At 41.4% G+C, this 27,545-nt stretch overlaps 1 long non-coding RNA gene across 1 annotated transcript in view; it reads right to left on the bottom strand.

Moving 5' to 3' along the window:
- LOC309618618 overlaps positions 1 to 27,300 on the bottom strand; it is a 47,940-nt gene extending 20,640 nt beyond the window's left edge. The window contains exon 1 of the long non-coding RNA XR_014238560.1: positions 12,492 to 27,300. This is a non-coding gene — a long non-coding RNA (uncharacterized lncRNA). The remainder of the gene's footprint in view (positions 1 to 12,491) is intronic.
- Between the last annotated feature and the right edge of the window lie 245 nt (positions 27,301 to 27,545).

Raw genomic sequence — 27,545 nt, forward strand, 5'->3', positions numbered from 1 at the left:
GACACATAGAGACTGCTAGTGAGGGGATGGAGTCCATTTAAATGGAAATCAAAAGAAAGCCAGGATAGCAGTACTTACATAAGACAAGATAGACTTTAAAACAAAGACTATTTACAAGAGGCAAAGAAGGACACTACATAATGATCAAGGAATCAATTCAAGAAGAAGATATAAAAATGGTAAACATATATGACCCAACATAGAACTACCTAAATGCATAAAGCAAATAATAACAGACATAAAGGGAGAAAATGACAGTAACACAATAATAGTAGGGGACATTAACACCCCACTTACATCAATGGACAGATCATCAGGGCTGAAAATCAATAAGGAAACACGGGCCTTAAACAACACTTTAGACCAGATGCACTTAATAGATGTATATAGAACATTTCACCCCAAAACAGCAGAATACACATTCTTTTCAACTGCCATGGAACATTATCCAGGATAGATCACATGTTAGGTCACAACTTAAGCCTCAGTAAATTTAAGAAAATTGAAATCATATCAAGCATTTTTTCCAACAACAACATTATGAGACTAGAAATCAACTACAAGACAAAAACCTGCAAAAAAACACAAACCCGTGAAAGCTAAACAACATGCTACTAAACAACTAATGTCTGCTTTAGCTCCTCTCTGAAGTACCTAGATAACAGTATTTGATGCACATTACCTGAATTGTTTTACAGATGTGAATACCCTCAACCAAATGGAAGATGTTAACTACTTGATGACCATGAGCACATAGTCCCAGGCCTCCTGGAGCCTAAGGACTGATAATGTTAACCCCTGTGACACGACCCTTTTGCCTCACCATCAGTGAGTCAGAGAACTGTGCATGAGCTGATCACATACCCTGCAACCCCCCTCCCTCACCTGGCTTTTAAGAACGCTTTGCTGAAACGCTTTAGGGGAGCTCAGAGATTTTTTTGGGCCTGAGCCACCCATCTCCTTGCATGATCCTGCAATAAACCTTTCTCTGTTCAAAATTAAATTAACTAACTAATTAAGAAAATAAACAACCAATTGATCATTGAAGAAATCAAAGAAGAAATTTTCTTAAAAAAGAACCTGATGACAAATGAAAATGAAAATGAAAACAACAATCCAAAATCTATGGGATGCAGCAAAAGAAGTTCTAAGAAGGAAGTTTATAGTGATACAAGCCTAACTTAGGAAACCAGAACAATCTCAACTAAACAACCTAACCTTACGCCTAAAGCAACTAGGAAAAGAAGAAGAAGAACAGGAAAATAAACAAACAAAAAAAACTCAACGTTAGTAGGAGAAAAGAAATAATAAAGATCAGAGCATAAATAAATGAAATAGAGACTAAAAAAATAATAGATCAATGAAACTAAAAGCTGGTTCTTTGAAAAGATAAACAAAATTTATAAACCTTTAGCCAGACTAGTCAAGAAAAAAGAGAGAGGGCCCAAATCAATAAAATCAAGAATGAAACAGGAAAAGTTACAACTGAAACCACTGAAATACAAAGATAATAAGAGATTACTATGAACAACTATATGCCAATAAAATGAACAACCTACAAGAAATGGACAAATTCTTAAATATGTACAATCTCCCAAGACTGAACCAGGAAGAAATAGAAAACATGAACAGACCAATTACCAGTAATGAAGTTGAATTAGTAATAAAAAAAATCTCCCAACAAAGTCCAGGACAAGATGGCTTCACAGTTAAATTCTACCAAACATTTAGAGAAGAGTTAACACCTGTCCTTCTCAAACTATTCCAAAAATTTCAGAGGAAGGAATGCTTCTGAACTCATTCTATGAGGCTGGCATCACCCTGATACCAAAACCAGACAAAGAAATCACACACACAAAAAAGAAACTTACAGGTCAATATCACTGATGAACACAGATGCAAAAATCCTTAACAAATACTAACAGATAGAATCCAACAATACATTAAAATGATCATACACCATGATCACATAGGATTTATCCCAGGGATGCAAGGATTTTTCAATATGTACAGATCAATCAATGTGGTACACCACATTTACAAATTGAAGAATAAAAACCACATGATCATCTCAATTGATGCAGAAAAAGTTTCTGACAAAATTCAACATCCATTTATAATAAAAACTCTCCAGAAAGTGGGTATAGAGGGAACATACCTCAACATAATAAAGGCCATATATGACAAACCCACAGCTAACATCATATTCAACAGTGAAAAGCTGAAAGCATTTCCTTTAAGATCAGGAACAAGACAAGGATGTCTACTCTCACAACTTTTATTCAACATAGTATTGACAGTTGTAGCCACAGCAATCAGACAAGAAAAATAAATTAAAAGAACCTAAATTGGGAAATAAAGAAGTAAAACTGTCACTGTTTGCAGATGACTTGATACTATATTAAAAATCTTAAAGATGCCACCAGAAAGCTACTAGAGCTCATCAATAAATTTGGTAAAGTTGCAGGATACAAAATTTTTTTTTAGAAATTTATTTATTTATTTATTTATTTTTGGCTGAGTTGGGTCTTCATTGCTGTGCAGGGGCTTTCTCTAACTGCGGCAAGCAGGGGCTACTCTTCATTGTGGTGTGCGGGTTTCTCATTGTGGTAGCTTCTTTTGTTGCAGAGCACAGGCTATAGGGACACGGGCTTCAGTAGTTGTGGCACACAGGCTCAGCAGTTGTGGCTCACGGGCTCTAGAGTGCAGGCTCAGTAGTTGTGGCACACAGGCTTTGTTGCTCTGCGGCATGTGGAATCTTCCCGGACCAGGGGTCGAACCTGTGTCCCCTGTATTGGCAGGCGGATTCTTAACCATTGCGCCACCAGGGAAGTTCTGATACAAAACTAATATACAGAAATCTGTGGTATTTCTATCAAAAAGAATAAAATATCTAGGAATAAACCTATCTAAGGAGGTAAAAGACCGGTAAGGAAACCTATAGGACAGTGATGAAAGAAATTGAAAACAACACAGACAGATGGAAAGATATACTGTGTTCATAGATTGGAAGACTTAATATTGTTAAAATGACCGTACTACCCAACGTAATCTACAGATTCAAGGAAATCACTATCAAAATACCAGTGGTGTTTTACACTGAACTAGAACAAGAAATTTTAAAATTTGTGCACAAACACGAAAGATCCTGAATAGCCAAATATCTTGAGAAAGAAGAGCTGGGAGAGACCTTCAAGATGGCAGACGATTAAGATGTGGAAATCACCTTCTTCCCCACAAATACATCAGAAATACATCTACATGTAGAACAACTCCTACAGAACAGCTACTGAACGCTGGCAGAAGACCTCAGACTTCCCAAAAGGCAGGAAACTCCCCATGTACCTGGGTAGGGCAAAAGAAAAAAGAAAAAACAGAGACAAAAGAATAGGGACAGGACCTACCCCTCTGGGAGGGAGCTGTGAAGGAGGAAAAGTTTCCACACACTAGGAAACCCCTTCACTGGCAGAGACGGGGTGTGGCGGGGGGAAGCTGCGGAGCCGCAGAGGAGAGCACAGCAACAGGGGTGCAGAGGGCAAAGTGGAGAGATTCCTGCACAGAGGATCAGTGCCGACCAGCACTCACCAGCCTGAGAGGCTTGTCTGCTTACCCAACGGGGCGGGTGGGGGCTGGGAGTTGAGGCTCAGGCTTTGGAGGTCAGATCCCAGGGAGAGGACTGGGGTTGGCTGCGTGAAGGGGGCTAGTGCACCACAGCTAGCCGGGAGGGAGTCCGGGAAAAAGTCTGGACCTGCCTAAGAGGCAAGAGACCATTGTTTTGCGGTGCGCGAGGAGAGGGGATTCAGAGCAATGCCTAAACGAGCTCCAGAGACAGGCGCGAGCTGCGGCTATCAGCATGGACACCAGAGACAGGCATGAAACGCTAAGGGTGCTGCTGCAGCCGCCAAGAAGCCTCTGTGCAAGCACAGGTCACTCTCCACACCTCCCCTTCCGGGAGCCTGTGCAGCCGGCCACAGCCAGGGTCCTGAGATCCAGGGACAACTTTCCCGGGAGAACACACAGCACACCACAGGCTATTGCAACATCACACTGGCCTCTGATGCTGCAGGCTCTCCCCTCATTCCGTACCCCTCCCTCCCCCCGGCCTGAGTGAGCCAGCGCCCCCAATCAGCTACTACTTTAACCCTGTCCTGTCTGAGCAAAGAACAGACGCCCTCAGTCAACCGACACGCAGAGGCAGGGCCAAATCCAAGGTGAAACACAGGAGCTGTGCGAACAAATAAGAGAAAGAGAAATTTCCCCCAGCAGCCTCAGGAGCTGTGGATTAAATCTCCACAATCAACTTGATGTACCCTGCATCTCTGGAATACCTGAATAGACAATGAATCATCCCAAAATTGAGGCAGTGGACTTTGGGAGCAACTGTAGACTTAGGGTTTCCTTTCTGCATCTAATTTGTTTCTGATTTTATGTTTATCTTAGTTTAATAATTAGAGTTTATTATCAGTGGTAAATTTGCTTATTGATTTGGTTGTTCTCTTCATTTTTTTCTTGATATAGATTTTTCTTTTCCTTTTTCTCTTTTTGTGCCTGTGTATGTGTATGCTTCTTTGTGTGATTTTGTCTGTATAGCTTTGCTTTTACCATTTGTCCTAGGGTTCTGTCTGCCCAATTTTAATCTTTTTTTAGTATAGTTTGTAACACTTGTTATCATTGGTGGTTTGTTTTTTGGTTTGGATGCTCTCTTCTTTCTTTTATTACTTTTTAATTTTTTATTTTTAATAATTATTTTTTATTTTTAATTATTTTATTTTCTTTCTTTCTTTCTTTCTTTCTTTCTTTCTTTCTTTCTTTCTTTCTCTCTTTCTCTCTTTCTTTCTTTCTCCCTCCCTTCTCTTCTGAGCCGTGTGGCTGACAGGGTCTTCATGCTCCAGACTGGTGTCAGGCCTGTGCCTCTGAGGTGGGAGAGCCGAGTTCAGGACATTGGTCCACCAGAGACCTCCCAGCTCCACGCAATATCAAATGGTGAAACCTCTCCCAGAGATTTCCATCTCAGCACTAAGACCCAGCTCCACTCAACGACCAGCAAGCTACAGTGCCAGACACCCTATGCCAAACAACTAGCAAGACAGGAACACAACCTCACCCATTAGCAGAGAGGATGCCTAAAATCATAGTAAGGCCACAGACACCACAAAACACCACTGGATGCGGTCCAGCCAACCAGAAAGACAAGATCCAGACCTGTCCACAAGAACACAGGCACCAGTCCCCTCCACCAGAAAAGCCTACACAAGGCACTGAACCACCCTTAGCCACTAGGGGCAGACACCAAAAAACAACTGGTAATATGAACCTGTAGCCTGCGAAAAGGAGACCCCAAACACAGTAAGGTAAGAAAAATGAGAAGACAGAGAAACAAACAGCAGATGAAGGAGCAAGGTAAAAACCCACTAGATGAAACAAATGAAGAGGTAATAGGCAGTCTACCTGAAAAAGAATTCACAGTGATGATAGTAAAGATGATCCAAAACCTTGGAAAGAGAATGGAGAAAATACAAGAAACGTTTAACAAGGACCTAGAAGAACTAAAGAGCAAACAAACAATGATGAACAACACAATAAATGAAATTAAAAATTCTCTGGAAGGAATCAAGAGCACAATAACTGAGGCAGAAGAACGGATAAGAGACCTGAAAGATAAAATAGTGGAAATAACTATCACAGAGCAGAATAAAGAAAAAGGAATGAAAATAATTGAGGACAGTCTCAGAGACCTCTGGGACAACACTAAAGCACCCACATTTGAATTATAGGGATGCCAGAAGAAGAAGAGAAAAAGAAAGACACTGAGAAAATATTTGAAGAGATTATAGGTGAAAACGTCCCTAATATGGGAAAGGAAGTAGTCAATCAAGTCCAGAAAGCACAGAGAGTCCCATAGAGGATAAATCCAAGGAGAAATATGCCAAGACACATATTAATCACACTATCAAAAATTAAATACAAAGAAAAAATATTAAAAGCAGCAAGGGAAAAACAACAAATAACATACAAGGGAATCCCCATAAGGTTAACAGCTGATCTTTCAGCAGAAACTCTGCAAGCCAGAGGGAGTGGCAGGACATATTTAAAGTGATGAAAGGGAAAAACCTACAACTAAGATTACTCTAACCAGCAAGGATCTCATTCAGATTCGACAGAGAAATTAAAACCTTTACAGACAAGCAAAAGCTAAGAGAATTCAGCACCACTAAACCACCTTTACCACAAATGCTAAAGGAACTTCTCTAGGCAGGAAACACAAGAGAAGGAAAAGACCTACAATAACAAACCCAAAACAGTTAAGAAAATGGTAATAGGAACATGCATATCAATAATTACCTTAAATGTAAATGGATTTAATGCTCCAACCAAAAGACATAGCCTGGCTAAATGGATACAAAAATAAGACCCATATATATGCTGTCTACAAGAGACCCACTTCAGACCCAGGGACACATACGGACTGAAAATGAGGGGATGGAAAAACATATTCCATGCAAATGGAAATCAAAAGAAAGCTGCAGAGTGGAATCAAGATGGCGGAGTAGAAGGATGTGCTCTCACTCCCTCTCATGAGAACACCAGAATCACAACTAGCTGCTGGACAATCATTGACAGGAAGACACTGGAACACACCAAAAAGATACCCCACATCCAAAGACAAAGGAGAAGCCACAATGAGATGGTAGGAGGGGCGTAATCACAGTAAAATCAAATCCCATAACTGCTGGGTGGGTGACGCACAGACTGGAGAACAATTAGACCACATAAGTCCACCCACTGGAGTAAAGGTTCTGAGCCCCACGTCAGGCTTCCCAACCTGGGGGTCTGGCAATGGGAGGAGGAATTCCTAGAGAAACAGACTTTGAAGCCTAGTGGGAATTGATTGCAGGACTTTGACAGGACTGGGGGAAACAGAGACTCCACCCTTGGAGGACACACACAAAGTAGTGTGCGCATCGGGACCCAGGGTAAGGAGCAGTGAACCCAGGGGAGACTGAACCAGACCTACCTGCTAGTGTTGGAGGGTCTCCTGCAGAGGCAGGGGGTGGCTGTGGCTCACCGTGGGGACAAGGACACTGGCAGCAGAAGTTCTGGGAAGTACTCCTTGGCATGAGTCCTCCCACAGTCTGTCATTAGCCCCACCAAAGAGCCCAGGTAGGCTCCAGTGTTGGGTTGCCTCAGGCCAAACAAAAAACAGGGGGGGAACCCAGCCCCACCCATCAACAGTCAAGCGGATTAAAGTTTTACTGAACTCTGCCCACCAGAGCAACAGTCAGCTCTACCCACCACCAGTCCCTCCCATCAGGAAACTTACACAAGCCTCTTAGATAGACTCATCCACCAGAGGGCAGACAGCAGAAGCAAGAAGAACTACAATCCTGCAGCCTGTGGAACAGAAACCACATTTACAGAAAAATAGACAAGATGAAAAGACAGAGGGCTATGTACCAAATGAAGGAACAAGAGAAAACCCCAGAAAAACAACTAAATGAACTGGAGACAGGCAACCTTACAGAAAAAGAATTCAGAATAATGATAGTGAAGATGATCCAGGACCTCAGAAAAAGAATGGAGGCAAAGATCGAGAAGATGCAAGAAATGTTTAACAAAGACCTAGACGAATTAAAGAGCAAACAAACAGAGATGAATAATACAATAACTGAAATGAAAACTACACTAGAAGGAATCAATAGCAGAATAACTGAGGCAGAAGGGATAAGTGACCTGGAAGACAGAATGGTGGAATTCACTGCTGCAGAACAGAATAAAGAAAAAAGAATGAAAAGAAATGAAGACAGCCTAAGAGACCTCTGGGACAACATTAAATGCAACAACATTCGCATTATAGGGGTCCCAGAAGGAGAAGAGAGAGAGAAAGGACCCGAGAAAATATGTGAAGAGATTATAGTCGAAAAATTCCCTAACATGGGAAAGGAAATAGCCACCCAAGTCCAGGAAGTGCAGAGAGTCCCATACAGGATAAACCCAAGGAGAAACACACCGAGACACATAGTAATCAAATTGGCAAAAATTAAAGACAAAGAAAAATTATTGAAAGCAGCAAGGGAAAAACTACAAATAACATACAAGGGAACTCCCATAAGATTAACAGCTGATTTCTCAGGAAAAACTCACAAGCCAGAAGGGAGTGGCATGATATACTTAAAGTGATGAAAGGGAAGAACCTACAATCAAAATTACTCTAGCCGGCAAGGATCTCATTCAGATTCGATGGAGAAATCAAAAGCTTTACAGACAAGCAAAAGCTAAGAGAATTCAGCACCACCAAACCAGCTCTACAACAAATGCTAAAGGAACTTCTCTAAGTGGGAAACACAAGAGAAGAAAAGGACCTACAAAAACAAACTCAAAACAATTAAGAAAATGGTCATAGGAACATACATATCGATAATTACCTTAAACGTGAATGGATTAAATGCTCTAACCAAAAGACACAGGCTTGCTGAATGGATGCTTAAACAAGACCCATATATATGCTGTGTACAAGAGACCCACTTCAGACCTAGGGACACATACAGACTGAAAGTGAGGGGATGGAAAAATATATTCCATGCAAATGGAAATCAAAAGAAAGCTGGGGTAGCAATACTCATATCAGATAAAATAGACTTTAAAATAAAGAATGTTACAAGAGACAAGGAAGGACACTACATAATGATCAAGGGATCAACCCAAGAAGAAGATATAACAATTATAAATATATATGCACCCAGCATAGGAGCACCTCAATACATAAGGCAACTGCTAACAGCTATAAAAGAGGAAATCGACAGTAACACAATAATAGTGGGGGACTTTAACACCTCACTTAAACCAATGGACAGATCATCCAAAATGAAAATAAATAAGGAAACAGAAGCTTTAAATGACACAATAGACCAGATAGATTTAATTGATATTTATAGGACATTCCATCCAAAAACAGCAGATTACACTTTCTTCTCAAGTGCACACGGAACATTCTCCAGGATAGATCACATCTTGGGTCACAAATCAAGCCTCAGTAAATTTAAGAAAATTGAAATCATATCAAGCACCTTTTCTGGCCACAATGCTATGAGATTAGAAATGAATTACAGGGAAAAAAAGGTAAAAAACACAAACACATGGAGGCTAAACAATACGTTACTAAATAACCAAGAGAACACTGAAGAAATCAAAGAGGAAACTAAAAAATACCAAGAGACAAATGACAATGAAAACACCACGATCCAAAACGTATGGGATGCAGCGAAAGCAGTTCTAAGAGGGAAGTTTATAGCTATACAAGCCTACCTCAAGAAACAAGAAAAATCTCAAATAAACAATCTAACCTTACACCTAAAGGAACTAGAGAAAGAAGAACAAACAAAACCCAAAGTTAGCAGAAGGAAAGAAATCATAAAGATCAGAGCAGAAATAAATGAAACAGAAACAAAGAAAACAATAGCAAAGGTCAATAAAACTAAAAGCTGGTTCTTTGAGAAGATAAACAAAATTGATAAACCATTAATCAGACTCATCAAGAAAAAAAGGGAGAGGACTCAAATCAATAAAATCAGAAATGAAAAAGGAGAAGTTACAACAGACACTGCAGAAATACAAAGCATCCTAAGAGACTACTACAAGCAATTCTATGCCAACAAAATGGACAACCTGGAAGAAATGGACAAATTCTTAGAAAGGTATAACCTTCCAAGACTGAACCAGGAAGAAATAGAAAATATGAACAGACCAATCACAAGTAATTAAATTGAAACTGTGATTAAAACTCTTCAACAAACAAAAGTCCAGGACCAGATGGCTTCACAGGTGAATTCTATCAAACATTTAGAGAAGAGCTAACACCCATCCTTCTCAAACTCTTCCAAAAAATTGCAGATGAAGGAACACTCCCAAACTCATTCTATGAGGCCACCATCACCCTGATACCAAAACCAGACAAAGATACTACAGAAAAAGAAAATTACAGACCAATATCACTGATGAATATAGATGCAAAAATCCTCAACAAAATACTAGCAAACAGAATCTAACAACACATTAAAAGGATCATACACCACGATCAAGTGGGATTTATCCCAGGGATGCAAGGATTCTTCAATATACACAAATCAATCAATGTGATACATCATATTAACAAAATGAAGAATAAAAACCATACGATCATCTCAATAGACGCAGAGAAAGCTTTTGACAAAATTCAACACCCATTTATGATAAAAACTCTCCAGAAAGTGGGCATAGAGGGAACCTACCTCAGTATAATAAAGGCCATATATGACAAACCCAGAGCAAACATCATTCTCAATGGTGAAAAACTGAAAGCATTTCCTCTAAGATCAGGAACATGAAAAGGATGTCCACTCTCACCACTATTATTCAACATAGTTTTGGAAGTCCTAGCCATGGCAATCAGAGAAGAAAAAGAAATAAAAGGAATACAAGTTGGAAAAGAAGAAGTAAAACTGTCACTGTTTGCAGATGACATGATACTATATATAGAGAATCCTAAAAATGCCACCAGAAAACTACTAGAGCTAATCAATGAATTTGGTAAAGTTGCAGGATACAAAATTAATGCACAGAAATCTCTTGCATTCCTATACACTAATGATGAAAAATCTGAAAGTGAAATTAAGGAAACACTCCCATTTACCATTGCAACAAAAGGAATAAAATACCTAGGAATAAACTTACCTAGGGAGACAAAAGACCTATGTGCAGAAAACTATAAGACACTGATGAAAGAAATTAAAGATGATACCAACAGATGGAGAGATATACCATGTTCTTGGATTGGAAGAATCAACATTGTGAAAATGACTATACTACCCAAAGCAATCTACAGATTCAGTGCAATCCCTATCAAATTACCAATGGCATTTTTTACAGAACTAGAACAAAAAAATGTTAAAATTTGTATGCAGACACAAGAGACCCTGAATAGGCAAAGCAGTCTTGAGGGAAAAAAACGGGCCTGGAGGAATCAGGCTCCCTTACTTCAGACTATACTACAAAGCTACAGTAATCAAGACAATATGGTACTGGCACAAAAACAGAAATATAGACCAATGGAACAGGATAGAAAACCCAGAGATAAACCCACGCACCTATGGTCAACTAATCTATGACAAAGGAGGTAAGGATATACAACGGAGAAAAGACAGTCTCTTCAATAAGTGGTGCTGGGAAAACTGGACAACTACATGTAAAAGAATGAAATTAGAACACTCCCTAACACCATACAGAAAAATAAACTCAAAATGGATTCGAGACCTAAATGTAAGACTGGACAGTATAAAACTCTTAGAGGAAAACATAGGAAGAACACTCTTTGACATAAATCACAGCAAGATTTTTTTTGATCCACCTCCTAGAGTAATGGAAATAAAAACAAAAATAAACAGATTGGACCTAATGAAACTTAAAAGCTTTTGCACAGCAAAGGAAACCATAAAAAGATGAAAAGACAACGCTCAGAATGGGAGAAAATATTTGCAAACTAATCAATGGACAAAGCATTAATCTCCAGAATATATAAACAGCTCAGGCAGCTCAATATTAAAGAAACAAACAACCCAATCCAAAACTGGGCAGAAGACCTAAATAGACATTTCTCCAAAGAAGACATACATATTGCCAAGAAGCACATGGAAAGCTGCTCAACATCACTAATCATTAGAGAAATGCAAATCAAAACTACAATGAGGTACCACCTCACACCAGTTAGAATGGGCATCATCAGAAAATCTACAAACAACAAATGCTGGAGAGGGTGTGGAGAAAAGGGAACCATCTTGCACTGTTGGTGGGAATGTAAATTGATGCAGCCATTATGGAGAACAGTATGGAGGTTCCTTAAAAAACTAAAAATAGGGGCTTCCCTGGTGGCACAGTGGTTGAGAATCTGCCTGCCAGTGCAGGGGACACGGGTTCGAGCCCTGGTCTGGGAAGATCCCACATGCCGCGGAGCGACTGGGCCCGTGAGCCACAATTACTGAGCCTGCGTGTCTGGAGCCTGTTCTCCGCAACAAGAGAAGCCGCGATAGTGAGAGGCCCGCGCACCGTGATGAGGAGTGGCCCCCGCTTGCCACAACTAGAGAAAGCCCTCACACAGAAACGAAGAACCAACACAGCCAAAAATAAATAAATAATTTTTAAAAATAAATAAATAAATAAATAAGTAAATAAATAAATAAGCTACAAGGACATATTGCACAGCACAAGGAATATAGTCAATATTTTATAACTATAAATGGAGTATAGTCTGTAAAAATATTGAATCACTATAGTTTATATCTGAGGCTAATATAATATTGTAAATCAACTATACATCAATAAAAAAATATTTTAAGAGTGAGTATTAAAACACCTCAAACTCTTAGGTACATTTAGATAAAATAGAATTGCTCTTCAAAGTAGTCCTTTCTGTCCCCTTTTTTCCACTTCTTTAGACCTTTAGATCTTTTTCCCCTATTCACCTCATTTCCATTGTTGCTTGGGCCCCTCAAGCATACTTAATCGTCACTGCCAGCCTCATCCAGAGCCCCTGTGAAGCATTTAACTGTTCATGGCACCACACCAGTTGCTGTTCCAAGAAAATTATTATTTGTGTAGGAGCGGGAGAGGGAGGAGGTGAGCAGCGAGAGAAACTGGACCTCTCTGTAGTTTTAAATCTCAGACTGGACATACAAACCTGGAAGTGGAAAGGAGAACTAACATCACTTGGGGACCTAGCATATTCCAGGAACTGTGCCAGGTGCTTCACATAGCTCGTTGCCTCTAACCCTTGCAGCATTCCTAAAGACACAGCCTTTCCCAAAGTGTGTTCCATGTAATATAAGTCCATCCTTGATTCATTCATTCAACCAATGTTTACTGTGTTTTCTCTATGTGCCAGACACTGGTCTTGGTAATGATAAAAGCAAATATATAGCGGCAGTACCAGCTATTTGCCAGATATTTTTTTCTATATGTTAACTCATTTAATCACAACTTTATAAAGAAGACATAATCATTGTCATCCCAATTGTACAGATGATAAGACCAAGGCACAGGGTTAAGTTCTTGCCCAAAGGCACAAAACTAGTGTGACCAGCAGACTCTCAGATAGCCCCCGATGATCCCTGCCTCCAGGTATTCATGCCTTTGCATGGTCTCTTCCCTTGAATGCGGCTGGGCAAGTGACTGCTTCTAACCAAGATAATATGGCAAAAGTCACAGGCTGCCACTTCCACGATTAGGCTGTATAAGATTGTGACTTCTGTCTTGTCCGCAGACTTGCTCCCTTGCTGGATTGGAGGAAGCAGGCTGCCATGTTGGAGAGGCCCACGCAGCAAGAAACTGACAGCAGCCTCCAGCCATCAGCCCACAGGGAACTCAGTCCTGCCAACAACCAGGGGGGCTTGGAAGCACATCCTTCTCCAGCAGAGACTTCAGCTGAGACCCCAACCCTGGTCCAACACCTTGATTGCAGCCTTGTGAGGTACACTAAACCAATGATCCAGCTAAGTTCTCCTGGATCCCTGATCCACAGGAACTGTGAGAAAATAAATGTGCATTGTTTTCAGCCACTGGATTTGTGGTGCTTTGTTACACAGCAGTAAACAACTGATACAACTAGTAAGTGGCAAAGCGGGGGCTTGTACTCAGGTAATCTGGCTCCCAAGTCTGTGTCCTTTCCCACTATACTACATCACCTTTCATGTCTAAGGGGATATTCTGTTTGTAAGAAAAAGGCGGTAAAATAAATTTGGAAATGTTGAATATCATTGAAGATTCACGTTAATGAAGAGATGTCATAGTAAAAAAGAGTCTTTATCTGTGCTTGACCTAATGTTGCCCACACTTATCTGATCACATAAATTTTTGTGCATGTGACACTGGTAGCACCCTCCCAAACCACGATTCCACAGAAAATGCTGAGACAAGCATAATCCCCATATTTTGCAGATGAGGAAACTGAGACTCAGAAAGGTTAAATAATTCAGAAATCACACATGAAGGTGCTGAGCCCGAATGTGTGGTCTGACGCTAAGACTCGCGTTTTTCCCACTAATCCACCTTGAAAAGGGAAGGGCAGACAAAATGGCCTGGGTGGAGGGGGCGGTGGAGATGAAATAGCCTGAAGAAAGCATCACTTGACTGATCATTATGCACTGCTTAAACCTCAGCCAGTCAGAAATCAGCCAGCCCCACACCCAGAAGCCCTCGGTGCCCAGACCATGTTACATGTTCAGGCTCACCCCGAGTGACCACAACAGCAAAATGACTGTGGTGAGAAAGGATGGGTATAAGGTGTGGCCTAGTGAGCAGGTGAGAGGGTGCCTTGGGACCTGTGTCCGGGAATATGCAATCACAACTTTCCTACGTCCCTTGCTTTGCTTGGTCAAACAGGTCCCAAGGCCCTGAGAATCCTACCCAGAAGTGACCTGGTGACCTGCTATAACTATACTCAGATAGCCATCTAGGCTAGGTGGCCACCTAGAGTCATTCCCTATTTGAGGGAGCTTAGTATTATGGTACCTAATTAGCTCACCTTTAGAACAGACTTTAAGGAAAATGAGGGGAAGGAGAGGGGAACATTGCCAAGTGGCTACACTGTTTCATGCTTGATGCTGAACTTACATTATAGCATTTAATCCTCCTAACAACTTTATGAGGGAGTAACTCTCCTCCCTCCCCCATTCCACAGATGAGAAAAATGAGGTTCACAAAGATTAAGACGCCTGTTCAAGGTAAGTAAATGGCAGAGCCAGAATCCAAATGCAGGTGGGCCTGACTCCAAAGCCCAGGATTCATTTAAATGCAGTTTGGGGCAGGCAGAAATTTGGTAGAAACCCTTTCCCCTCTCTCTGCCTTTCACATAAAGGTAATGAAAATGGATGCTTTGGGAGCTTCTGGAGAACTAGCAGTGCCCTTCCCATGTTTCCAGAAATTTTGGTGCTAAGAACACCTCTAGAAAGGGAACATTTTACTTCTTCTGTGAACAAATGTAGAAAAACACCCTCGGAATTAGCTTGGGATGTGAAGGTTTGGTTTCCTTTTAATGGCCATTTATAAATGAAATGAAAGGAGCTATACTTCCTGAAAGAACAGAAGGGGAGTTTCGTCATCAGGATGTCCTGGAAGTTGCGGGGCTCAGACAGAGGTGAGTCTGTCCAGGGCAGAAGTTCTGCCCTGTACAGATGTGTGATTTTGGTACATGATTGGCATACCAATGCCAGCGGACCCACAAACAGCCCTTTGTGCAGACAGGCTGTGAAAGCAGACGGACCAGTTAATATTCTGCGAGGTTATTCCTAGGCTCACATTTCCTTCAGAGAGAGAGTCTTGTAAGACTCAATCACCCCTAGATGGGCAAATAACCATGAATCACTCCATTAATGCACAAGGGAAACTGGAAGAGGAAATTTGCATGTGATGAATTCCCCCCAACTCTGCATCAGGCACTGTGCATACATTACCTTAGGGAAACATCAGCCTAAGAGGAGGGTCCTCCCACACCTGCTATCCCCAGTTTATAGTAGAGGAAAGGGAGGCTCTGAGAGGTTAAATTACCTGTGCAGGACCACTCAGCTAGTCCATGACCAAGCCAGGATCTCACCCAGGTCTGTCTAACTACAAAACTCGCACTCATCCTCTGCACCATGCTACTGCCTAAAGGAAAAAAGGAAAATGGCAAACCCTGATGGGTCCCAACTGTTTGCACAGTGTCTGTGCTGGCCACTTACATATTCAATGCTTACAGCAATCGTAAAAGGCAGATCTTATTAAACTCGTTTCACAGATGAGAAAGCGAAAGCTCAGAAAGGTTTAGCAAATTGCTGCAACATCAGCTGTGATCTGGACCTAGGTCCATCTGACTCCAAATCCTGGAATCTTTCCACCACACCATCAGTACTCGTTGACACATTCTGACCCTCTCCCTGCAGCCCTCCACCTCCACTCTCCCACCCCTCTCCACCCTGCTCCTAAAGCACTGGCTCAAAGGAGATGAGAAACAGGGACTGGGGGCTAGACTGGTCATTTGGGCACCAACACGCAGAGGGGGGTTGGGGGATAAATGTTTGTCTCCACCAGCTATGGTGAGAAATGATGGAATCCAGGCCAGAGCTAAGAGTGGTTTTCACCATGGAGTGATGCATATGCGCCAGATGAAGGAGGGGTTTGGGCTACGGAGAAAGTGTGTATTTGTCGCCTCTGGTCTAGTGATTGAGCTCACTTAGCTTCAGTGGTCCCATCTGTCAAGTGTGGTCAACTCAACTCTCCCTGAAGGCAATTAACTCTGCAGATGCACGAGTAGAGGAAGAGGTGGTTTCTGAAGAGAGCAGCACAGTGAGGCAAGTGCCTTTAGCCCAAAGCCAAAATCATTCAAGCACCAAGTGGCTGAAGGAAGTTCACGTCAGACTGTACAAGCTCACTTGACATATTTGCCCTTCCTACTCCACTCTCCCCTCCTCTCAGTTCTAAAAGATCCATGAATGTTATAATTTCTAGTCTGTTTATCTTTGCTTTGATAGAAACCAATTTGCTTCATTTCTGTGTGTCAGATTACATTATATGATTCCCACTTTTAGTTCACTACATCCATTTAGGGAAGCATAAATGGATGTAGTGAAAATGATGAAACATGTTTTTAAGTGTTTCAAAAATGAGTCTCCATCTTCTTGCAGTAGGCAAGAGGTCTCAGCCTACTGTTCAGTCTTGTTCTGTTTCCCATTTGATCCCTGCACAGCAGCCTGCCTTGAGTCATGACTCCCTGTCACATCATCCACCCATTTGTTTGTTAATCCCCTCATTCACTAAAATATATTTATACATTTATTTATTTATTTAACAATCACCTAGTCATAGACTGTGTTGGTTGCTTGGGAAACACGATCATAGATGAGCAAAAAATAGACACTGTCCTCCTTGCAGAATTTAAATTCTAGTGGAGGAGAAAGAAATTAATCACATGCATTTAAAACATGTATAATGAAAACCATGATAAGGGCTTGGAAGGAACAGTACATGATGCTTTAAGAGCAAATAACAGAAAGACCTGACCTAGTTGAAGAAAGTGATGTTAGAGGTGAGATCAAAAGAATGGGGTGGCAGGGGGCAGGGGGTGGGGGTACCTCTGGGACAAGATCAGATGTGCATTTTGAGAGGATCCCTGGCTACAGTGTAGAGAACAGGCTGGGAGTAGTGGCAGCAGGAGAACATGCACGCTCCAGGGAATAAGAGGAGAGCAGATGGGAGGCTATCACAGAACTCCAGGAAGAAGGTGACGTTACCTTGAACTAGGGTGGTAACTACAGGGGGAGAACAACGGGCAGAGTTATGAGCTATTACAGCGATATCATCAACCAGAGGGTGAAGGAAGGAGGTGCCAAGATTGATTCTGGGGTCTGGGGAACTGAATGGCCAGTAAACTTAGCACTCACTGTGTGCCCAGCACTGTACCCAAGGCCTTGAGAGATACAAAGAGAGCACTGGCCTCGGACTTCCCCCGTGTCCCCTGCCAGACAAAGGCCAGGTTCCATAACCTCTCACACAAACCCCACCTGAGTCATTAGGCCCAATACGAATACTATAACTGCACCCCTGACTGTGCTCTGAACCCTGACCACGTCCTCTCTGTCCTAGAAAATGCCAGGCCCAGCTCTAGATTCAGTGTAAATGAAATGGGCAAAGGCTCTTGAGCTGGCGTGGAGGTGACCTTCCCTCCGGCACTGACCCACAGCCCCACTCGCAGTCCGGCAGGTCGGCATGGGAGGGTCTGGCTGGCTTGTGACCTTGCTCTCAGTGTCCATTCCATCCCCGCTTCCATCGGCTTCTCATGCATTGCCCAGAGCCCCCATCTCAGCCCCTCATCTAGCACCTGCACCTGATGACTGAATTTGGCTCTCCTGGTGTGAATCTTTGTGCCCCATGAGGTCACACATCTGTTCTCCCTCTGGTTCTTTCCATCATCCCTGCAGGGCAGGCTTCTATAATGAAAACAATTGTAAATTGTTAAATTTACAACTTACAATTAAAATTACATATAAAACTAAATTGACAATTAAAAGCCTTGTGACAAAGAGCACAAGTGCATCAGTTTTGGGTTTTGTTTTGGGGGGGAGAACAGAAAATATTTACTGGATGAGTGAATGGATTGAGGTGGGTGCTTGCCAGGGACAGTGCCCACTGGGCTGAAATTCTGAGACTGGAAAGCATCATTTCTTTCTCCTCTGGATGAGAGAGAAGGGACAGTATTTATCAGTCTCTGAAGACATCTTCTGCTGACCACAGTGCCCCTTTGAACAGAGGGCAGAGGAAACAGATCTAAAGAAGGTGAATGTGAGGATAGAAGCTTTAAAATGAGCCCGCAGACTTGCTGGAAGTAACAAGATCGAGTGCCTTATGGTCACCACAAGCCCATTTGGACCTCATAATGACCCTGTTGGGTGTTTTACAGGGAAAAAAACCCCAAACTCAGAAATATTATCTAACCTCTCAGATACCACTTACTTAAAACAGCTAAGTGGGGCCTCAAACTTAGTCTTCTCTCTAAAACCTGGAAGATATTCCTTCTCAAGAAAGTCTACATATCTTTATAGTGGTGACTTCAGAGAAAAATCTAAACACTTTCCATTCCTGCTTTCTGGTAATCTTGAATCATGTAGATAATTGTCACATTCTCACATTACTGTTCTCCCCCAAAACAAAAGAAAACAAAACAAAAAACTGACGCACTCATGTTCTTTATCACAGGACCACTGTTTGGGTGCTGAGGGGTACAGAAGTTTAAAAAAAAAAAGATAGCATCTCTCAAGAAGCCCATGGTCAGGGGAGAAAGAGCTAGGTAAACAGACAGGTATCCTATGATAGGACATACACCTTAAGATAAGGCATGTGGGTGTTTAAGATAGAATGGCAACAGTGAAGAAGAATTTAACCAGGAGTCCAGGAGGTTCACAGAAGAGGTGAAGTTTAAAGAGGGCATGGGGCAAATGCAGTCTACCTGCGATCTACATGGGGCTATGAGCAGGAAAGAGCTGTTGAGGACAGGAGGGCTTTCTTAAATCAAAAGGAGCCATGCTGGAAAATAGAGAAAAAGAACTTCCCCCTCTCCTTCTGCTCCTCTCTGGATATTTTCCTGTCAGGCCAGAGACTTTTTCATCACACAGGAATTAAACATTCCTGGATTAGAGAGTGACACAACTCGCTCATGTGAGTTCTTTTAAAAGCATGTTGCTATAAAACTAGTGACCTGGTAAGAGCCCGCAATAGGTTGGTTGTCTTCTTTTTTTTTCTTCCTTTTCTTCCCCTGTTACCTGAAATGGACAAACGTGACATATACCACCAACACTGATAAATTAGACAGCCCCAAACCCTGAGCTGAGCAACTTTGGGGAAAGTAAATATTTTTTGCAATTATCATATACACATGCAATAATCAAGGGACAAAGAAATTAGCAAATTAGTCTCATCTTTCTTAGCAGAGCTGTCACCCGCTCCCCACCTCCCTCAGGCTCCCCAGGGTTTGCAATAATTGGTTACCAATCACAAAAATCACAGGTCAGAGGATCCTCCCTCAAGTTCAGTGTGTCCCACAGGCTGGATGGCGGTGGTAAGGTATCCCTCCTCAACAAGGATGGAAAAATTAACGATAAGGCCCAGGAAGAAATGAGCTTTCTGAGAACTTGAGAATAGAATCCAAGTGGGAACTTCAGAATCACTAAAAATTGATCCTTTCCCACTGTGAAAATATCTGGAAGTTATTTTAAAGAGACATGCTCTGACCTACTGCTTCTTGAGGAATGGGATCAGAAATCTTCCCATATCAAATGATTGATCAGATCTTAAGAACAGCCAAGGACATCTATTTCCAGTGGTCAAGACTCCAAAGTTGAACAGGTGTCATCAGAAAGAGCTGAAATGTACCAGGGGTGATGCAGCTGTAGAATTAGGAGTCAATATCCAAATCTCTGCCACTTACTGGCTTGTGACCTTGAACTTACCTCTCTGATCCTTAGTACCTGAAGGATACTAAGCAAAAGGAAGATGCAGATAATAACTCCTAATGTTTTTATGAAGATCAAATGAAATAACCGATGAGAGCATCTGTTGAGCTGTTTGGGTCTTCCTATTAATATTTCTTCCAGGAAGGTCCTTCTGATCATAAATTCCTTGCCAAAGGTTTATGCCTTCAGTGATACCCTTAAGGGCAGGAAGCACCTCATATTTCTCACTATCCCAAGCAACCAGCAGGATTTCTGAACCTAGCAAGTGCTCAAGAAGTCCAAAATCTAACCATTGACTTAGGAGTTTTGGAAACAGGGAACAGAAACTAGAGGGGATGAAATTATCAATGCAGTAGTTCAAGATAACTCCCAGAGTTAATGTTTCCAGACAGAAAGTTCCAAGCACCCAGAACAAGGGATGCAAAAAGCCACATACCTAGGCACATCACTATAAAGTCCTGCTTTACCAAGAATAAAAAATAGATTATATCTGACAAAGAATATATGTATATATATATGTATATATATACACACATATATATATGAATACTTTGCTGTACACCAGAAACTGACATAACATTGGAAATCAACTATACTTCAGTTTAAAAAAAAATAGATTCTAAAAGCTTCCAAAGGAAAAGTTTTTTTTAAGTTACCTTGAAAGTAAATTGAATTAGAATATTACCAGATTTCTCAACAGTAACAATGTATGTCAGAAGAACAATGCCTCAGGATTCTTTGTTTGTTTGTTTGTTTTATTTATATTTGGCTGCATTGGGTCTTCGTTGCTGTGCACGGGCTTTCTCTAGTTGCGGTGAGCATGGGCTACTCTTCATTGCGGTGTGCAGGCTTCTCATTGCAGTGGCTTCTCTTGTTGCGAAGCACGGGCTCTAGGTGCACGGGCTTCAGTAGCTGTGGCACGCGGGCTCAGCAGTTGTGGCTCGCGGGCTCTAGAGCACAGGCTCAGTAGTTGTGGCGCACGGGCTTAGTTGCTCTGAGGCATGTGGGGTCTTCCTGGACCAGGGCTCAAACCTGTGTCCCCTGCATTGGCAGGCAGATGCTGCACCACCAGGGAAGTCCCGCCTCAGAATTCTAAGGGCGTTAATTTTCAGACTCAAGCTGATATTTTCATACACACAAGTTCTTAAGAAATTTGTCTCCAATACACCTTATTTTAGGAGGTTATTTGAGAATGTGCCACAGCAAAACAAAGAACTAAACCAAGAAAATGGAAGATGAAGGACCAGAAAACGAAGGATAACAGCCAAGAGAGCAGTCAAGGAGAATCTCAGAGTCCAGATGGGGCAGAACAAAGCGTTCCAGAAAACAAACACCTGATCTAATGGCACAGCTTGAGGTGGGGGTGAAGGAGATGGATATAAAGGAAGGCAATACAATAAATTAAATGTAATCAAAGTACATTACTTCTTTTTCCTGTTAATAATATTTACTTAGTCATACTAATGGAAACACCATGTAACTGAAAATAACTAAATTACCATATTGGGAGGGTTGAATAGGGGAGGGGAGACTGGTGCAATAGACAAAAATCCTTATTTGTTACAGCAGGAAGTAAACAGAAAATGTCTAAAGATGACAGACCATGAAATAGTAGCATGATATTACTTAGAGATACAAAAGCAACTAGAAGCAACCAGAAGAAAGGGCTAAAGGGATTCAAAATTGCAGCCTCTAAGAAGTAGGACTGAGGGGTAGGAGGGATGAGGAAGGGACTGTTTTTTCATTGTAAACATTTTCCTACCACTTGATTTCTCAACCATGCACAGTATTGCTTTGACAAATATTTTTAAATCTGAGTGAAATATGATATGAAACAATAAATCCGACAGACAAGAGGAAGAACACAAAGCAGCTAATGTATTGAGGGTTTGGGGTAATTGTTTTCTATTACATTTAGTCGTAGTGGTAGAATGAACAAATATACATATATTATACAATTATATATTATATGTTATTATTATATAGTATATAATTATTTTAAATATTATATATTTTATATCTATTTATGTATACTTATATATTAGGCCTAATTTCAGCATATAACACAAAAATTTTTAATTTATTATAAAAAAATTCTGGGAAGATGACAGCAGTGGGATCATAATTTCTCATATCTCCAAACTAAAAAAAAAAAAAGAGCAACTAGATAACAAAACCAAAAAAGGACAAAAATGGTCACAATGTGACAAGGTATACTCATAAACCCCAAAATACAAATGAGTGAGGACAAACCACCACCAACCACAAGACCTGAGCACCATCAGCATCCATGTAGGAAGAAGTAAAGAGAAGCCACAGGGCAGCATCTGAGAACAGCAGAACCCTGAAGCAGCCCACAGGTATTCACTAGGAAACATGGAGGGCCAATTGGAAAGCAGCAGCCAAAAACGGGAAGGGTTTAGCCGTCTCCAATACTGCGTGAGTGTAAGGGTCTGTGGTAAAGACAGGGCTTACTGCTAGGACTGGGTCCCACATGTAGGAGAAACTGCACACCGGAAAGACAGGTCCATAAAACAAAATAAAACTGTGACTGTTCAAATCAAGCTCAAACACATTTTTTAAACTACAAGACATAAAAGAACATTATAAATCAGAAAAAGTCAGAAGTGAGAGGACAGAATTCAGGAAAGACCTGAAAAGAAAAGATAAAAATCATTTCTGAAATAAAGACTGGTCTAGAAGAAACAAAAGGTCATATAAGCACAACATGTTTCTTAAGAGAAACAGAAGGTGAAAAACAGGGAAAAAATTAAAATAAAAAGAAATGAAGAAGAGATAAAAAGGATTCAAGAGAAACTGGCAAATATTGAAGATAGCCAAAGAAGATCATGATAATACAGTCCCTAAAGAAAAAACCAGAACAAGGGACTAGAACAGGCACAAAAAACTACGATTCAAGAGAACTTTCCTGAAATAAAAAAAGATTTGAAACTTCATATTGAAAGAGTAGACCCTAAACCTGAGAATATAAACCCAGAATGACCAGCACCAAAACATTCTAGAAAAATTACTGGGCTTTTAAAGAAAAAGAAAAATTCCTTTAACAATCTAGAAAATATGAGCACATGATTTAATAAAGGAAAGAAATTCAAATTATTATCAGACTTTTCAACAGCAACACTATATGCCAAAAGGAAATAGAGTAACATATTCAAGATACTCAAGGAAAGAAAGTATGAGCCAGAGACTTTACATCTAGTAAAACTGACCTTCAAGTGTAAAAGACTGTTGTTTCGCAACCTCAGGAGTTCCCCTGGGTGAAATTTGAAACTGCCCCCACCCCCTGCCCCCCAAAGAGTGCAAGCAGAGATAGAAGAAAGAGGCAGACCCTCCAGATTGCGAGGTGGCAGGTTTAATGAGCAGGGAACTTACCTACAAGGCTTGTCTTGGGTGCCACAAAAAGAGATCTCTGCACTGCTCACCAGAATCTTAAAGTTTATATAGAGGACTTAGCTGGGTTCAGTCATGGTATTCAGTCCAGTTGGTCTCAGCAACACCCTACTGTCAAGGCTGCTTCCTTGAGGCAGCTTCTAGTGCGGAGAAGGCAGGCGGAACGCAAGTTCCAAGCACGGGGAGAGGGGGCGAGGGGGCAGCAGTGAGGAGCCTCCAACTGCCCAGGTCCAGCTCACGGGTCAACCAGCAGTCATGTCCTCTGGATGACCTCATCCAACAAAGACACAGACAAGCGCTACCAACGTGCAATAAATTACCCACCTCACCTCCAGTTCTGTCTACTGAACAGGTCTGGAAATAATAACCAACTTCAGTAGTGACTGATCATCACTAGCAACCAGAGTGTGTAGTCTCGAAACATAATTTCTCAGTCAAAGAAACCAGTGATCTCAAAGAAATGGCTTGTTCCAGGCCTGGGGCAGGAAATATGCAAGATGAGCATGGAACATTTTGTCATACTAAATAGTGAGGAAGCTGTATGAAAACCACCCACTAGAGTCATGTCAAAGGACTCAGGGACAAACCTGAAGAAGTTTCCACTGGCCAAAGATGGGACAACTTGAGCTTCAGTGACAATAACTGCAGCAGATTAAAACCCATCAAACATATTTAAATCCATAGATTTGTAATGATATTAATATTAAAAATAAAAAGGTTGGTCACCCTCAGAGGATGATAGAAAACTAATTCATCATCTTGAAAACCGGTGAGTAATGGGGTTAACAGATACAAACTACTATATATAAAATAAATAAGCAACAAGGATATACTGTATAGCACAGGGAATTATATCCATTATCTTGTAACAACCTATAATGGAATATAATCTGCAAAAATACTGATTTACTTTGCTGTACACCAGAAACTAACACAATATTGTACAACTCTACCAGAAACTAACACAATATTGTAAATAAACTATACTTCAAAAAAAAAACCAAAACCACTAGTGAGTTAAAAGGAAATAACCCAGCACTTATCCTGCCTTTCCTATATGACCGCACCACTGGGTAACCAAATAACAAGTGAGGATATCTCTTTATTAAAGTATTCCAACTAATAAATAAAAGGAAATGATAGAATATCGCTATTCTACAACCCCTAACGGAATTAAGCATAAAAAAGACCACCAGACGTTATTCACCTTCTATAGTCATGCCTAAGACCACCTGTAGTTTTGCCAAAGAGATTGACCCTGAGCTCTGATCCAGCCTCTGATCTATCTGCCAATTTATAAGAAATAGAGGACTGAGGAGTATGCCTAACTGCACCAAGAGAATGCAATCAGCAAAGCCCAGACTGTGGGGAACTCTACAAGTCAAATGGTTTGAATTCTTCAACAGAGAAATTGTAAAGGAAAAAAAAAAAAGGATGGAGGAAGAATTTACAGATTAAAAGAGACTTAAAAGAAATATCACATTTTTTTAATGGGCAAGACTAAACAATACTCTTTCAGGACATACATTTGCATAATAAAACTAAAAAAGCAAAGACGTGATTACTATAAAAGTCAGGAGAGTGGTTATTTATAGGAAGAGAGGGCACTGGATAGGGACAAGGCATGTGGAGGGGTTCCCGGGGTGGATGGCAAAGTTCTATTTCTTGACCTGGGTGGTGTTTGCCTTATAATAAATAATTTGGTAAGCCATAGATTTGTCATGTGTGAGTTTTGGTATCTGTGCTTTATTTTTCAATTAAAAATGTGTGATATGCTTAAGTAAAGATAGTAAATTGGGGATTTTCACACAAGGGTGATGGGAGTATAAATTGATAAGGGTTTTGTAAAGCAATTTAGCCATATCTATCCATATTTCAAATACTGGTCCCATGTGCTTTACAGGGTCAGAAGAAAACGAAATAACAAACGTGACTACAGATGGATAAGTGTGAAAGACTATAGAAACACAAGGTAAAGACAAACTCAGGCTGATCAAGCACCTCATAAATGTCAGGGAGAGTGCTATATTAAGTCCTTTATACATATCATCTCACTGAACCCTTTATAATCTCTGTCAGATAATTATCATTTCAGATGTGGCAACGAAGGCTCAGAGAGGTTTAGTAACCTACCCAGAGTTACCTAGCCAACAAGTAAAAGAGCTTTCACTTAAGAAATTACTACTCCAGAGGTAAGAGAATAGGGAAGCACTAGCATCTACCCTGACAATTCGTTGGACATCGAAGAAGAATGAAACCCAGTGCTTTCATTGAACAAAGTGGAATATTCTTGCTGATATATAAAAGCAAGAAGCCCAGAGGCCTTGGATGAGAAATAATCTTTTGTAGAAAGAGTAACAGTGTAAAAACACATTAGTATCTTTTCAGCAATATCATATTACCATACTTGTTATAAGAATTAAATGATTCTGGGCTTCCCTGGTGGCGCAGTCGTTGGGAGTCCGCCTGCCAATGCAGGGGACACGGGTTCGAGCCCTGGTCCGGGAAGATCCCACATGCTGCGGAGCAACTAAGCCCGTGGGCCACAACTACTGAGCCTGTGCTCTAGAGGCCGCGAGCCACAACTACTGAGCCCGTGTGCCACAACTACTGAAGCACGCGCACCTAGAGCCCATGCTCCCAACAGAGAAGCCACCGCAATGAGAAGCCCGCAAGCTGCAAGGAAGAGTAGCTCCCGCTTGCTGCAACTAGAGAAAGCCCACACACAGTAACGAAGACCCAACGCAGCCAAAAATAAAAATAAATAAAATAAAATAAATTTATTTTTAAAAACAAGTGTTTTTAAAAAGAAAGAATTAAGTGATTCTGCAGTTTTCAAATGCATAAACATATGATAGGTCTTATTTCAAGTTGGAGGGACTCGAAGTAATTCCACTCAGTAGACATCTAGGTGAACACCCAGCTGAAGGTTCAGAGCTCACACCGCATGGATGAACCCACCAGCCTCACAGCCTCTGAGTGCCCTTCCTGGTCCCTCCTGAGAGAGACCTGCATCCCAGAGCCTCTGAGCGACAGGCAGAAGTTTGGCCCTTGGGTTTCCGGAGAAAGCACCAGGCAGAATTTTGGTAAGAGGAGGAGCAGCAGGAAGGAGAGAGAATTCACAGATATGAAAGTCAGGCAGGTCCCCAAGGGAAATACCACTCATTCCAGAGGCCACTCTGAGAACAGAAGGAGCACTGGACTCAGAGTCAGGACACCTGGGGTCCTGACTGTCATTTACTGGATTTGTGACCTCAGACCAAGTCATTTAACATTTCTGAAACTCAGCCTTCCCAGGGGCATAAAAGGGTTAATAAAAACTGCCCTGCCTACCTCCCCAGGCTGATGAGACAATAATAACAGCTGGCATTTACTGAATGCTTGCCATATGCCAGGCAACAGGCCACACGTTTTATATGCTGCAGTACTTCTTAGTTCTCCATCAAGCCTCTGGAGTGGCCTCTATTCTTGACCCTCTTTTACAGGTGAAGAAACTGAGACTTGGAGAGTGTAAATAATTTGCCCAAGTTAGGGCTGACAGTCTAAAGCAAGTAGATTGACTCTGGGTTCTATGCTCTTAACTGTGATGCTGTACTGCCCCCTGGAGTACATACAGCATAACTAAAAGGACCCTGTGTCCTTACAACTGTACAACAGGAAGACACACAGTAGGTACCAAATGCCATCTATAATGCAATGTCTCCCCAAGCAAAGCAGAAGGGATGCTTCAAGGACACCTCCAAGTGAAGACTGAGGAATGTAGGGAGATTCAGGAATATGTCCTTCAAACCCTCAAGACAAGACAGACTTGGAAATAGCAGGAGGGGGCGTTGTATCCTCTCCTACCCCACCCCCTTCCCTGTGAGACAGCCAGAGGTGCTCCCTGCACGACAGCCAGAGGTGCTCCCTGCACAGAAGAGAGGTCCTGGGAGTTTCCAAGGTTGCACAGGACAGTCTGCTTTTTGCAGAGGAGACAAGAGGAGACTTCTGAGAGCACAGACTCAAGGTCTTTCGGTGAAAAGAGACAGCGAGCCCCGATGAGCATCCCCAAGGAGAGTGAAGAGCATGGGGTACTGTAGTAGAAAAGTACAAGTCAGGACACTTGGGTTGGAGTATCAAAACTTGGAT

This window comes from Balaenoptera borealis, assembly GCF_965194805.1.
Source record: "Balaenoptera borealis genome assembly, chromosome: 20".
In the NCBI taxonomy this organism is placed as follows: Eukaryota; Metazoa; Chordata; class Mammalia; order Artiodactyla; family Balaenopteridae; genus Balaenoptera; species Balaenoptera borealis.